The sequence below is a fragment of the Callorhinus ursinus genome, unplaced genomic scaffold (genome assembly GCF_003265705.2).
Source record: "Callorhinus ursinus isolate GAN/ISIS: 27379988/994484 unplaced genomic scaffold, GSC_fseal_2.0 scaffold8, whole genome shotgun sequence".
Lineage (NCBI taxonomy): Eukaryota > Metazoa > Chordata > Mammalia > Carnivora > Otariidae > Callorhinus > Callorhinus ursinus.
In genome coordinates, this window is record NW_027397070.1 from 56110478 (window position 1) to 56123809 (window position 13332).

General features: G+C 46.2%; 1 protein-coding gene across 6 annotated transcripts in view; it reads left to right on the plus strand.

Moving 5' to 3' along the window:
• The first annotated feature begins 1621 nt into the window (after window positions 1-1621).
• Window positions 1622-13332, plus strand: part of FLRT2 (fibronectin leucine rich transmembrane protein 2) — a 101470-nt gene continuing 89759 nt past the window's right edge. The window contains exons 1-4 of one of the 6 annotated variants that reach the window (XM_073895688.1): window positions 4752-5530; window positions 10102-10163; window positions 11506-11667; window positions 12603-12692. The gene's annotated coding sequence lies outside the window, so the exon portion shown is untranslated. Of the gene's footprint in view, window positions 2080-4751; window positions 5531-10101; window positions 10164-11505; window positions 11668-12602; window positions 12693-13332 lie in introns of those variants that run through there. The other 5 variants (XM_073895689.1, XM_073895687.1, XM_073895690.1 and 2 more) reach the window with 5 other exon arrangements.

Below are 13332 nucleotides of genomic sequence, written 5' to 3' on the forward strand. Positions count from 1 at the left end.
TCTTACTCATTTTCTGGCAGCGTAAATCAGAAAGTAAAACCTGCACGGATTTCCATTTTCTTTTAAACAGAAACGTATTCTTAAAGATGAAATAATTATACTGTTACCTCAGATCAAGGTTTTAAAGAAAGAACCTCATGTGGATACTTATGTACACTTAAACACACAAAGATGAGTATTTAAAAGGAGGCAGATTAGTATTTGTCCTAAAATGTGGTCTTCCGCGTTGATTCGGCCGGCTGAAGAGCTCTCCCTATGCTTTGCTGCCACCTTGGCAAACTAGAAGGATTTACAAGGAAATTCTGCGCCAGGCCGGCTGGAAAGCGTTCCCATTACCTCCCCGCGCAGGCCCGGCTCCGGAGGCGTTTGAAATGGCTATTACAGATTCCCATTGGCTTGGGTATGTTGCAGAGAGAACTTAGAACATCTATCCTGTGGAGAAACACATTTTTTTTTTCTTTTAAAAATAACTCAGTTTTCGCAAGATCCACGTGCTACCCTCTAAATGATTTTTGAAGACTCGTCCTTTCTTTCTTTAGTCCAGAATGGAGATAGAGAAAAAGGGAATCTGTAGAAGATTGTCTGAGTTTGCGCTGTGGGCGACGGTCTGGCTCACTGGGGTGTGCCGGTGACAGCAGAGGCCTTGAGCTGTCAGTTTCTCTTGTCTAAGCTTCCTTTTCACGTTTAGGAGATGACTGGCCTCCAACTCCAGTTTACTTCTTGGGAGTCGGGAGCACTTAGACAAAGCTGTTTACAAAACGCAAAGCATCTGTGCAGCCAAGGCTGAGCCTCACTTATTCACTTTCTCTCTCTCATTAAAACAAAACAAAACAAAACAAACTCCCAAATTCATTCATTCATTCATTCACTCGTTCATTCATTCTGCTTCCAAAGGAGCTGGGGAAATATTGCCTATCAAAATTAAGGCACTAAAGCTGACCTGCTGTTTTCAGTGTTGGGACTCAGATATATTTTCTGCATCATCATTCTTGTCTGTGTTTCCCCTGTTTATTCCATTCTAAGGCACGTTCTCTCTCCCTTCCATCTCCCTATTCACAGCTACCTCAAACCAGCCCCTTCCCCATCTTCTGGCGTCTTGGTCTTACTTGAATATGTGGTCATTCGCCATTGCCTACACTGGGTGAGTGGATGGGAGACAGCTTTCCCTGCGGTTTCATTTAAATTTTGCGTGGGTGGATGGGTACCCTCCACCGTTCGTCTCGCACACGCATAACAGTTATAAGCTAGAATTAGAATGAGCGGAGAGTTTCCCATCTTCAAAGCACCGCTAGGAAAGGAAATAATACGGGGGGGGGGGGGGTAGAGAGGAAGAAATAAACGAATAAAACCCAACTTTGCTGGCAACTTCAATAAATCTGGTAACTGGAGGCAAAAAATAGATTCCGAGGGCTGGGTCTGGTCCGGATGAAACGCTGGGGCTCCTTCCCATGCCGGAGTCTGGCGCTGGAAGCCTGCCACTGGCGTCTTGCCACGCGAATGCCCCCAGACAGCAACACACCCACTGGAAACGCACGTGAACAAAGCTCTCACCCCGGGAGCCGCCGCTTGCGGTTTCTGAGTCGATTCTAGCTTCTCCAGGGAGTGTAGGGCGCACACAGGGTTAAATTAGTTCCCTCCCCAGTAGGAGGGAAAGAAGGGGGAGGGGGAAAACAGCATACAGTCTCAGGCTGGGTACCTGGTAGTTAGTTGTACGTTCGAAACCTGTCGCTGTCCCTTGCGAGTTTCGCATCTTCCATTGTCACCGCAGAGGAACGAGCGCACCGAGATAACATCAGTGGCCACATTCTCCGCGCCAAGGCGCTGCGCTGCTTCCGCCCGGGGTGCGTCTTTGGCCCTCGGTTCCGGGTGTCTAGCAGCTGCGAGGCGGCTGTGTCCACCCAGCCCCGGGATCAGGTTGGCGGTTCTCAACGATGGGCAGGAGGGACCTTGGCGGTGACCCCTAAAACAATACCATGCCCCGGGATCCCCGCTGCTGCCGCGCCAGCTTCTTCCCTTTCCACCTCCCCGACCCGGTCGGATTCGGATGAGCGCACTGCGAGGAGACACGACGGCCGCCAGGTAAAGGGACAGAGGTGCCAGGTGGAGTTTCCCGTAACCGCCGGGGCTGCTGGTACGCGGCTGGGGGGAGATAAACATTATATATAATTTATTTATTTATTTTTAACCAGCGTAGGGTGGTCAACGGGATGGGATGTTTTTGGCTTTTTTTTTTTTTTTTTTTTTTGCCTCCAGAGAGAGCATAGGCTGCTTAACTCTTCCTCCCGACTTTAGGGAGGTCTATTTGTAAGTAGAATTCACCTCCTCGAAAGAGTTTTGTAACTGAGCTTTGGGTCAAAACACACATTTGCCAGTCTGCTGGGAGGATCGATCCCAAATTGGGGTTCTAGAGCCATTAAGCTTGCTGTAATCCAGCCTCTCACTTCCCCAGAATGAATACGATAACTTCTAGGAGTAACACCCCCTACTCCTCCACCCCGCGCCCACTCCATCTGCTAATGTCACCGATGTTATCAAGCGGTTGCATCTAAAGCCACCAGCCCGCCTCCTGCCCGCAATCTGGGATTGATTCGTGGCTAAGAAGATGCTGAGGATGCCAGTGCATTTTCCTTCGAGTTGGGGAGAGGGTTACTTTTTCCCCCAAACCAAGTCTTTCCCCAGCTCTGCTGGTCTTCAGTGGCCCGGCACAGAGCTCGGGCCGGCGCGTCTTCCCCGCGCGCCAGCGGGGGCGACGAAGGCGCAGGCAGCACACCAGGCTGAACTGGGGTTGCGTTGTCTCAGCTGCGCGCGTGGGACGCAGAGAAGGGGTGGAAAGCTCCGGGCCCCCCACCCGCTCTAAGTGCCGGGGCCAGGCGGCGGCGAGGAGGGAGGGAGCAGGGCCTCGCCAGCTGCCACCCTGTCCCCGCGCGGGCTTGGAGTTGCCTGGAAAGATTCCGCCGCCGCGCTGACCAGTCCCGGGTTCGTCTCAGCGCCTTCAGCGCGGGCGCGGTCACTTCTCATTTCTAATCAGGCCCAAGATCAAGGCTGCCAGTTGAGGTCGGGGCCTTAACCAGGGAAATTAAGTATCAGGGAAGAGGGTGACTGGGGCCGACTGGTCTCTCAGTGATGCCCGGGAAACTCCAGGATCGCGTGGGGCTCCGGCCAGCGACAGCTGCTGGTGGAGGTGGAGGCCACCATGGCTGTCGACGCTGGCGCCTTGCTCCTGGAACCTCCCAGCAAGATGGCACTCACTGTCTGTCCCTGTCCAATTAACTACCCCCGGCGTGCCCCTCCTCCTCTGGGTACTTGTTAGTCACACACTGAGTTTGAGGAGAAGAGCGGTTATGTCGATGTAAATCAAAGTTATTTCCCTGACCACTTTGCATAACGCAACAGGAGCAGCGACCCATGGGCACAAACCCAGGTCGTGTGTGCGTGTGTGAGCGCGTGTGCCAGCGTGCGTCTCGGCCGTGCGTCTGGGTGGATCCATGCGTGGCTTGTGCTTGGGAGGCAAATGGGGCGTTTCTCCAAGTCCTCTTAACACGACGAAGGTAGTCAAATAAGTGAAGGCGGTAGACACAACAGGGATGCGGAGGAAATAAAAACAATTGGGAAAGTGGTGCCAAGTGACTCAGACTTTGAACTGAGGACGGGGAAATCCTCCTGAGCCAGTCGAGGCCACCGCCCCTGCTCAACCTTTGGTCCGAGACAGCCCCGCGGATCCATAGGGAGTTGGTCCTGAGCTAGTTTCAAGCTCGCCGTTTGCTTCTCGCGTGGCCCCACCGACGGGCGTCTCGGCGCAGCCTGGAGCCTTGGCTCCAGCTCGCTCTCCCTCTTCTGTTCACATTCAGCCTCTCCACAGACTTGTTAAAACATGACAGCAACTTACTAGAGGCAGGAGGAACGACAATGAAAGGAGAGGAGAAAACCAGAACCTTTTAAAATATGTTTTCCAAGAAAGAGAACGTGCACCTGGTTTTCTTACATTACTCTTTAACCTTTGCAAAGAGATTGCGAAGTGGAAACATTGCCCGTATACAAATCAGGCTCCTTTTGCTGTCAAGTCTGTTTCCTGAATCTTTGAGGCTGAATTTACTTGTCCGTTGTAATCTATGGGGAAAGTGAACAATCTTTTTTTCCAGCAACCAGAGTGAAGGCAGAAAATAGGTGTTCAAAATAATCATGTTAAAGTTCGGATTATTTTTCCAGTTAAAGTTATTTAATGAGCCCCGGGATCAGGGAGTTAACTGGTGATGGGGTGGGAGTGGGGGGCGCAAATCATCAGGGTTGGCTTCATTTGAAATAACGCCATCTTGGTTGAGAGACTTGTTATATTTTTACCCTCTAATCTCACGTTTCGATCATTTCTCAGTGTCTAAGTAATAGATCCTGGGCTTGGAAGTACAGCCCAGGCGGGGAGGGAGGAAATCGACTTTCAGCGCTGAGACGGCGGCATTATACCTAAGAGTTGGGGGTGGGATGGTGCTGGCTAGAGAGAGGAGAAGGCTTGCTCGGTTAGGGTGGCATCCATGGTGTTGGTCCAGGCGCTCTGCAACTCTCTTCGGGGAGGAGAGGGTTAAAAACCGAGTCCGACTTTGCCTCTTGGAAAGCTTAGGGTTGCAGCCGCGCCTCCCAAGCATTCTTTAAACCAGAAATGTGGGAGGGACTCTGAAAGGGAGGGAGTAAAGGGGGGGGCAGAAAAAGAGGGCTCGAGAAGGGGAGCGCGCCAGAGCGCGAGGGACCGAGGGAGAGGAGGAGCGCGGGAGCGACGCAGGCGATCCCGCGAATTCATTACTGTAAACATCTCCCGGGGGTGTCAGGAGGGGTGGGGGTGGGGGCCGCGGCGTCTACATTAGCCCGGCCGCATCCGATCGAGGCAGCAGTGAGGTCGGAGCAGCCTCGGGACCCACGCTGGGCCGGCGCAGCACTTGGAGCGAGCCCCGCGCCCGCCCCCGCGCAGCCCCGCGCAGCGCCCTGCTCCGGGCTCAGTGCGGTGGGCTCCCAGGAGCCCGACGAGCGCCTGCCCGGGTCTCCGGCCGCCCCCCAAAGTCCTCCGCCTCCGAGGAGCCCCGGCGCTGCGGGGCCTCTTTCCGCTGCCTTCCCCGCTCGCCCTGCTTCTTTCGGGACTCGTGGCTTGGTCTAGGCGGAGAGGGGGAGGCAGAGGAGGAAAGGAGGCGGGCGCCGCGGCGGCCGGAGCCGAGAGAAAGTGGCATGCCCGAGCCCTGGAGGCGGAGGTGGCGGAGGACGGGGGAAGACGATGCCGCGGCTCCGTAGAGGAGAAAGACGAGAGCGAGCTAGGCGAGAAGGGCGCCGGGGCTCCGGCCCGTTGCGGGGAGGCGCGCGCCGCTCTAAGGCTCCGGCCTCCGCACCCCCGCGCCCCGACGCTGCGGGCGAGAAGGCTGGGTTTCGGCAGCCGCCACCGTCGCCGCCGCCGCCACCCGGAGGACCTAGCAAAAGTTTGGATCTGGGGGAGGACGCGGCGCTGAGCGAGATTACCACCGGGGCTGGGAGGAGACCTCGAGAACCTTCGCAGGTAACGCTCACCCCCAACCCTCTCCTTCCATGCCCCGCCGCTGAGCTCCTGCTCCTTCCCAGCGCCTTTCCTGACGCTCGCCAGATCTGAGTGAAAGTAAGAAGGAGGCGAAGTTCAAGATGCCGGGGATGGGCACCTAGGGCGGGGAGATCTACAGTCAGGTTAGAGGGGCCCGCGGCGCTTCTCTGCCCTAGGCGGGCAGCTGTGCAGGGAGGTGAGGCTCCACTGGGGATGGATGAGAACCCTCGGCCTTAGCTGGGGCCTCATCTTGTAGCTCGTTGGAAATTGAGAATGTGGATTCAGGGGCTTCTAGTATTCTTCAATCCGGGAAAATGATGCATGGATTTCACTCACTCCCACCCTCACCTCCTCACCTTCACCCTCTCGCTCACTCAGCCCTATTTAGCATCTTTTAAAAATGATAGGAGCCCACTCCCATTCGCCCACCTCATTTAGCTGGTGCAGGAAAGCGAATGTGTGTGTGTGTGTGTGTGTGTGTGTGTGTGTGTGTGTGTGTGTGAGAGAGAGAGAGAGAGAGAGAGAGAGAGAGAGAGAGAGAGAGAGAATCAAGTAAAGGGAAAAAAGTACCTTCCCCCTTTGACATCCCCAGAGCCTTCCCTTCCTCCCTCCTTCCATTCACCTTCTGGCGTCATAAAATAAAAACTTTAGAAGTCACATTTTTATTGCAGTCTGAGATGAAACGTGTTAGCCATTGGCAACATGAATTTACAGTGATGTGTGTGTGTGTGTGTGTGTGTGTGTGTGTGTGTGTGTGTTGGGGGGTTGGTTAGTGGCCTTGCAGAGAGGCTGGTTGTTCTCAGTGGCCTGACACACCGTGGTGTGGGGGGAGCAAGTGGTCCCGTGTGTGCACTTGGGGCCAGGGGCAGCAGAGAGAGAATATGGTCACGTTTCCCAAACAGCAGCCTTACTTAGGTTAACTAAGAAAATAGCTCCTGCTTTGCCCTCAGAGAGCTACAGAAAGATTCCAGCCCCAACTCTCCACAGTCCCCTTTCCCCCAGCTGAGTCTCAAAGCAGCTCAATGTTTGCTGCTGCTGTCATCATTATTATGATCATTATTTATTCACCTGGAAGCTCATCTTGACTTCTCTTGTAAATGGAAAGCAGTCTCCAAGAGCTTTTGATTAATTTTAGTGGAGGGAATCTCTTGTAAAGCTTGCAGTAAGCTAATCAAGTGCAAAGCACAAATCCGTGTAAATGCTAGTGCAGAGTGCAAGGTGCTGATTAGATTTCTTCACATGCTGCATTTGCTATGCAAAGCCCCATCTAAATGGGAGCTATTGCTTACCACTCAGCTGGGAGGCTCTTATATCATATAGGGTTTCAGGGAGCTTTGGGGCATGTCCCCTTGCTCAGAGGCTTATTGCTAAATTTATTATGTCTAACTTCTCCTAGCCAAAAGCTAATATGTAGGCTAGCTTCCATATAAGAATCCATATTGTTTGTGGGTTTAAGTGATATGACCTTCCTAAGTCTACAATGAAAGGATCCCCAAACATTTTGAGGTAATAGAATGCAGGTTGGCATCCATCCAGGGATGTACTTGGTTGTTGGAGTGTGAATGTAAAATGTTAGGTCAGTATCTAAAGTGTTTAACAGAACTGGAGTTTTTCTTTTTTAATTACTAAGAAATATGCACCAGGTACATAAGATTGACAGGCCACCGTATTAGAAGAGAATGAATCTTTGGTTAATACACATGCCATGAAAAGTTGCTTATTTCACCATGATGTTATTGCTCCTCCAAATACAACTTTTCTTCCTCTCCTCCTCAAAAGCTCCAAACAGGATAGGGTTAAACCATTTAAGAATTTTTAATAATCAGCAGTGGAGGTGCAGTACCATACTGTCATGTTGAGTTGCAAATATCTGAGTGGAGGAGGTTGGAAGATGAAATTTCAAGCATTATTCCATGTCTCTGCCCGTAGGTACAAGAGATTGTTAGAAGTGGGCTAGCCGTGTAGCAGAACCTATTACAAACCTAGCATGGAAAGAATGCTGGTTTAAAAAAAAAAAAATGCCCATGTCTTAACACCTCAGTAGTTTCACTGCAGTTTTAGAAATTCCAGGGGATGCTTTTAACAGAAGAAAGTAGATTCACAAATGACACCATGCTGGGCTGCCTTGAGGTCCCCTAGGCAGTCATGGTTTTTCCCCTGTATGCTAGGTTTCAGATGATGTGATCTTATCCGAGTTTGACTATGACCGGCTGGATCTAATTTGAACCTCCTCTGATGCCCGTTACATTTATATCCTGGCCTGTTGGAGAGTTTGATTTAGGATTTAGACACATCTCCCTGAAGCAACCTTATATCTTCCCAGTTTGAAGCTGTGGTTTCAGGAAAGCCTCAAGTATGTATGTCCAGAAGCCTTATTCTGTAGGTACTCAGTGTGAACATCTGATCTAGTCTGACTCTTCAGTCTTGTACCCTACAAGGAAGAATTGCTGCTTCTGTGATCAGCAGTGTCTGAAGTTAAAAAACAGCAAAGGATGGGGGGCTCTCGGTTTTGTTCATTGTTTAGAAGATTCAAAAAGGGCAAGATGATGCAATTTTAATTCTATTCAGGTCAGACCTTTATGAAGAATCATCTTTTGGTATTTTTACTTTAATTTCAATTCAAGTTCATTTTTCACTAGATTACTTTAATAACTTTGTGGTTTCTGCTACAGTGATTCAAATTCAGTCCATTAGTGACCTCTATCTGTGAGAAGTGGATACTCATTGTTTTTTATTTTTTCTTCTCATCAGTCTGCAGATTATGGGGGTGGGAACCAACAGCTCTGTAGTTCTTTCTGAATATTTAGATTTTCCGACCCGATTTTTCTAATAATGGAGTTCAGTATGGGTAATGATATTTAACAACAGTAATAAAACGTTACAGGCTAATAGGCTACTAAATGATTATTCCATATAGCATCGACAATATGATCAATATAAATAAAACACCAGGGCTATCCACTGCCAGTAAAAGGATTGTGCAGTCAGGTAGATTAATGTTTTGAGACTCACAATGCTGCTGAATGTAAGTGAAGTTTTATTGCCCCTAAGTGCTTACATAACAAGGGAAACTTGAGACAAGCTCAGAACTACATGTGATAACTAGACTTCATAGTAGCCATGTGTATATATCTTTAAATTCAGCTTTGCTTCTGCTGTGAACTTATGGTACAGATCAGGGACAAGGTGGGATGTGAGAAGGGTGTCTCTAAACAGATGGTCTTTTAAGGAGACTTTTAAAATCTGATTCCTAATCCCAGCTTTGTCTTCTGAGGGTTTTCAAATTGAAATTTCAATTTGAGTTGATTATTCTAAATGGTAATTGAAGACAAAGTTTACTGAATTTCTTAGGTGGGCGGTTACCATTATCTGACATTTTCCAGATGGTTTTTGATGTAGTGGTGTTCAGGGATGTGGAATTTTTAGGAGGTTTTCTTTCTTTTCCATTGGGCAGGTTTTATGTAAAAGACCTTTTTAAAGACCAATGATGATGATTATTATTATTATTATCAAACAACCATTATGATATCCCAGCCAACTTTCTTTCCTTTCCCCACCTTCCAAATTGCTTTGCTTTTTAAAAATTATGTATTTTTCCTGGAACTACATGTTGAGGATAGGACTAAGACTACCAGTATCTTTTTACTCTTTTAAGCAATGTGAACTCCAATTAAGTATCTGTTTATAGTAAAACACATGCACTCACCTACACATCAAGAACCATTTTAGGACAGAGATTCTTTTCAAGGTTTTAAATATGTTTCCTTTTAAAGAGCTATGACACAAATATTGTAATAAAAATATCCTGTGTTCCGATGAATACAGAGACTTATTTCAGCCGCATGGAACAGTAAAACACTGTATTAGCAAAATAATCAGTGGTATTTTCAGTACATGGTCAGAATCTGTTAGAACCTTCATGTTTTTTTTTTTTTTTCTTTCTTGGCAAATTTCACATCTACTGGTCTTTTTGGTTTTCTTTGATTCCTTCTACTGAGGCTCTTTGAAGTGATTCAAAATTAAACAGTAGCTACTTTTTTTAGAGAAATTCATCATGGTATATTCAGGATTCCAGAAGAGTTAATGATGCAGAAAAAGTCCTGTAAAACATCTTTCTAAAAGAAGTCCTTCTCTTGTAGGCTTCCCACTTACGGGCCTCCGGTACCATTTGCAGTGAATTGGAGCTCCGTTATTTATTTATTTTTCAAATACCACCTCTAACTTAATTTAATGTGGGATGTGTTTCTGCAGTAGCACGCAGCACCATGTGTCCCGAGTCTCCTGAACAAAGCAGTATCGTTTTTATGGATCTGCAATAAGGGAAAGTCAAAGAAAATATCCGTGTATACTTTGGGAAGTCAAAAAGGCCACATTCATGATTCTCAAACACTGTTCAGTTATTCTGCTGATGCTTAATAAGGCCACACGTTTTCTGGCAGGTTAGTGGTTAAAGACCTCAGCCATTTTTTGAAGCATTCACAAAATAAATCCCTGGTGTTCCTACCCATTAGGTGCTCATTAGAACTGAGCAGTTTTTCTCACTTTCTTCCCAGGCTGCTTTTAGGGAATGTGCAGGAAACATGGCAAAAGGTCCTCTGTCCCCTTCAGTTCACAGGTCATGTGTGATAATTTCAGTTCTTTTTATTAGAGCTTTCAAGACACAGATAAAGGAATCTTCCATCTGAACCTTTTAAGAACCTGAGGGCTTTTGGATTTATTTATATTTATTTATTTATTATTTATTTAGGCTTTTGGATTTAAACCCACTAAAAACCATCATGTCTCAAAGCTCATAGGTGGTTATTAGGTCCTTGGAATATTGAAACCCCCTTTAACAGGGAGTAAAAGAACAGCGGCTCCCAAAGTCTGTTCACAAATATAGTGTCCCTTGAAGTCAACAGAGGTCATAAGCTGAATGGAAAACATTAGACTCATATCAGTCCCGAAATAGGTCCATGTGCTGGTGTCACTTATCCCCAGCTGCCTATGGGCGTCACTTTTCATGAAATCCAGTGTCAAAATAGCCTCTGTGATAGTTTCCTCTCTCACTTGGCTCCAGAACTCGGGCTGAAATATTTTGAAGAAGGAAATAATGCAGGGGATTCTAATATCCCTCACAGATAAAGAGGAGATGACGTCTATGGGAATAGACTCGACAAGCATTTGCCACGGAGGTGCTGGGAAATTCTCTGTATGCCCCGAGGGATGAAATGGATTCATACCTAGCCTTTACCCCCTCCTCTCTTACCTTTCCCAATTATCACATGCAGGGTTTTATGGCTCACAACTGCCTCTGTGAGTTGGTCTGAGAAAGCCCTGTTAGCCTGGCCTCTCCTTGGGTAGCCAGAGCCCAACAATTTGAAGGATACCTACAAATGCTCAGAGATCTCCCTGAGACCATTGGGCTTTGCCCAAAATGATGAATGTTACATTTAATCACAGATGTTAGAATTCTCCAGATACAGTTTATAAGTTTCTTCCTTTACCAACCTATCCGAAATGATCAGTTGGATTTCTTATTAAAATAGTAACCATTATTTCAATCACATAAATATGTAGTTGTAAAAAAAAAAAAAAAAGCATTTCATTGTCTCTCCACCGTTAGAGTAGATACAAGTTTTCCTGTTATGGATGAGTATAATTTTATGATGTAGGCCTTGTGATTTTGGACCCTAACTGTGGTAGGGAGTGAGCAGTAGGGAGGTTGTTTTGGAGGAAAGAAAATATGTGTTTATATAAAGAAAACCTGCATTCTCATGTCAGCACACTCCTTTGTACGTTTATGACCTTGGACAAATTACTTAATCTCCTGGAGACTTAATTTCCTTTCTGCAGAGTTCAACAGGGTTGTTGCAGGGTCAGATGAGATTAATGTGTGGGAAAATACCTTGATAATCATACAGTGTTATATTCCTATAAAGATGCATTATTCAAATTGATAACATTTGTCCCCACAGGACTGTCATATGCCAGGATAGTTCTGGATCTTAGACAGAGTGCTCTGCCCTCCAGGAGCTTTGGCTTTTGTGAAAGTAATGGGACATCACCCAAGCAGTCAAGTGTCTGGTGGCCCTCTACGTCATTTCTTCTATTCATCTAATGGGGCCTTGTCTTCTTTTGTAAGTTTGCTCTGTTTTGATGAAAGTATTCTTTTCAAGGATCAAGGGTAATTAGGGTGAGATCTGTGCAAGGGCCAAACTTTCCATCCTTGACAGGCTGGCTTGATGTTGGAAAGTGAATTTATCACAGATGGATTCCACCGGGGCTCTTTTGGGAAGAAACCATCCACATTCCTGCAGTAAGGTTGTTTCTCTTTTTGGTTGGATTTATACTTGAGTCATCCAAGTTACCTTTCACAAAAACACAAGCCATTAATAGAATATATGATGATGTTTTAAAATTTTGGTTTTGCAACATGAGGCGGGCTATGCAAAAGACTACCTCTTTGGTAGGGCAAACCTCCTGAACTCATTCTCAGTGAATGGAAAGACTTGATTTATTATGACATCGACATACTCCCCAAAGCTTGGCCTTATTTTGATTTTGTTAGTATCACAAAACCCTTGTGGGACAGTTCTTTTGACAGCTTATTTTTGCATACTTCCTTCAGTTGCATTTTTATAATTGTCCAATCTGAGACAGTTTCAATTTTAAATGTTCCAAGAGCGAGCATGTTTATTTTATTTTCTTGATTTATATACATGTAGACCTTTGTAAAGGTTAATTTTTAATCATTTTATGGTTGCTTAAATGAAGCTTGCAGAAAACACATGCATATGTGAAGTGTATTTATAAAATGTATGATTAGGTTGTGATTCTTGATCAGAAGAATGTTTTTACCCATTATTTGAATGTATGACAGTGTGTATTTAATAGTGTTCTTTTCTGTTTCTGACTTACTAGTTGCCAAAGTTCTGACACTTGCCCCGCCCCCCCCAAGTTGATGAGAACTTTAGCAGTGCATTGTAAAGTACCTGGCCATATAATTCTGTTTTTACATGACAAATTACTTTTGTAGTTTGGCAAAATTAATGAGTGCTTTTTGTTCTGGCAGTGCTGAATGATACAATAATAATATTTGAAGAAGAAACATGTTTGCCGCTACTCTGAAGAGTTCCGCTAATAAAACCAGAAGAGTCTAGAGGTATATGTGTGGGGAGTTAAAAAGGCACAGACAAGTATAAAACTTAGATACCATGGGGAGGGGGTGCTTTTTATATTCTTCAGCTTGGTGGTGCTAATGTAGCCCATATGTTCCTAACAGAATAGAAGAATGAAATAGCCAAGTTATTTTTAATTGTTCATTTTCTTTTCCAAATAGGTCCTAAGGAAACTCTAAATAAAGAAAAGCACAAAATGCAACGAGGGAATTTATTTTTGTGTGAATGGCTTGGTACTCATGAAGGAGATGTGATTCTTTTAGAGGCAAAGGGTATACATCAGATGATAAAGAAAGTTTTTCCATTCATCCAAGGGGTGATTTTTAGCACTTGCTGTATGCCAGGCACAGAGTAAGATTGGAGAGGCAAGTGGTAGTGCAGGATCCCTCCACTTGAGGCTGTCTAGGCTGAGGAGGAGAGAGGGAGGCACAAAACCTAATTGCATTTGGTTTGTACATGACTGAGGACAGTCAATCCTAGTTGTGCCAGGAGTACATAGTATTGATGAAGAAAGCTCTATGCTGGGAGAGGGATAGTCTCAGGTTCTCAGGCTGGCTGTGTCACTTGCTAATTTGATAAACTTGGGCAAATTTTTAAATGTCTTTTAATCTCTGTGTCTAGTCT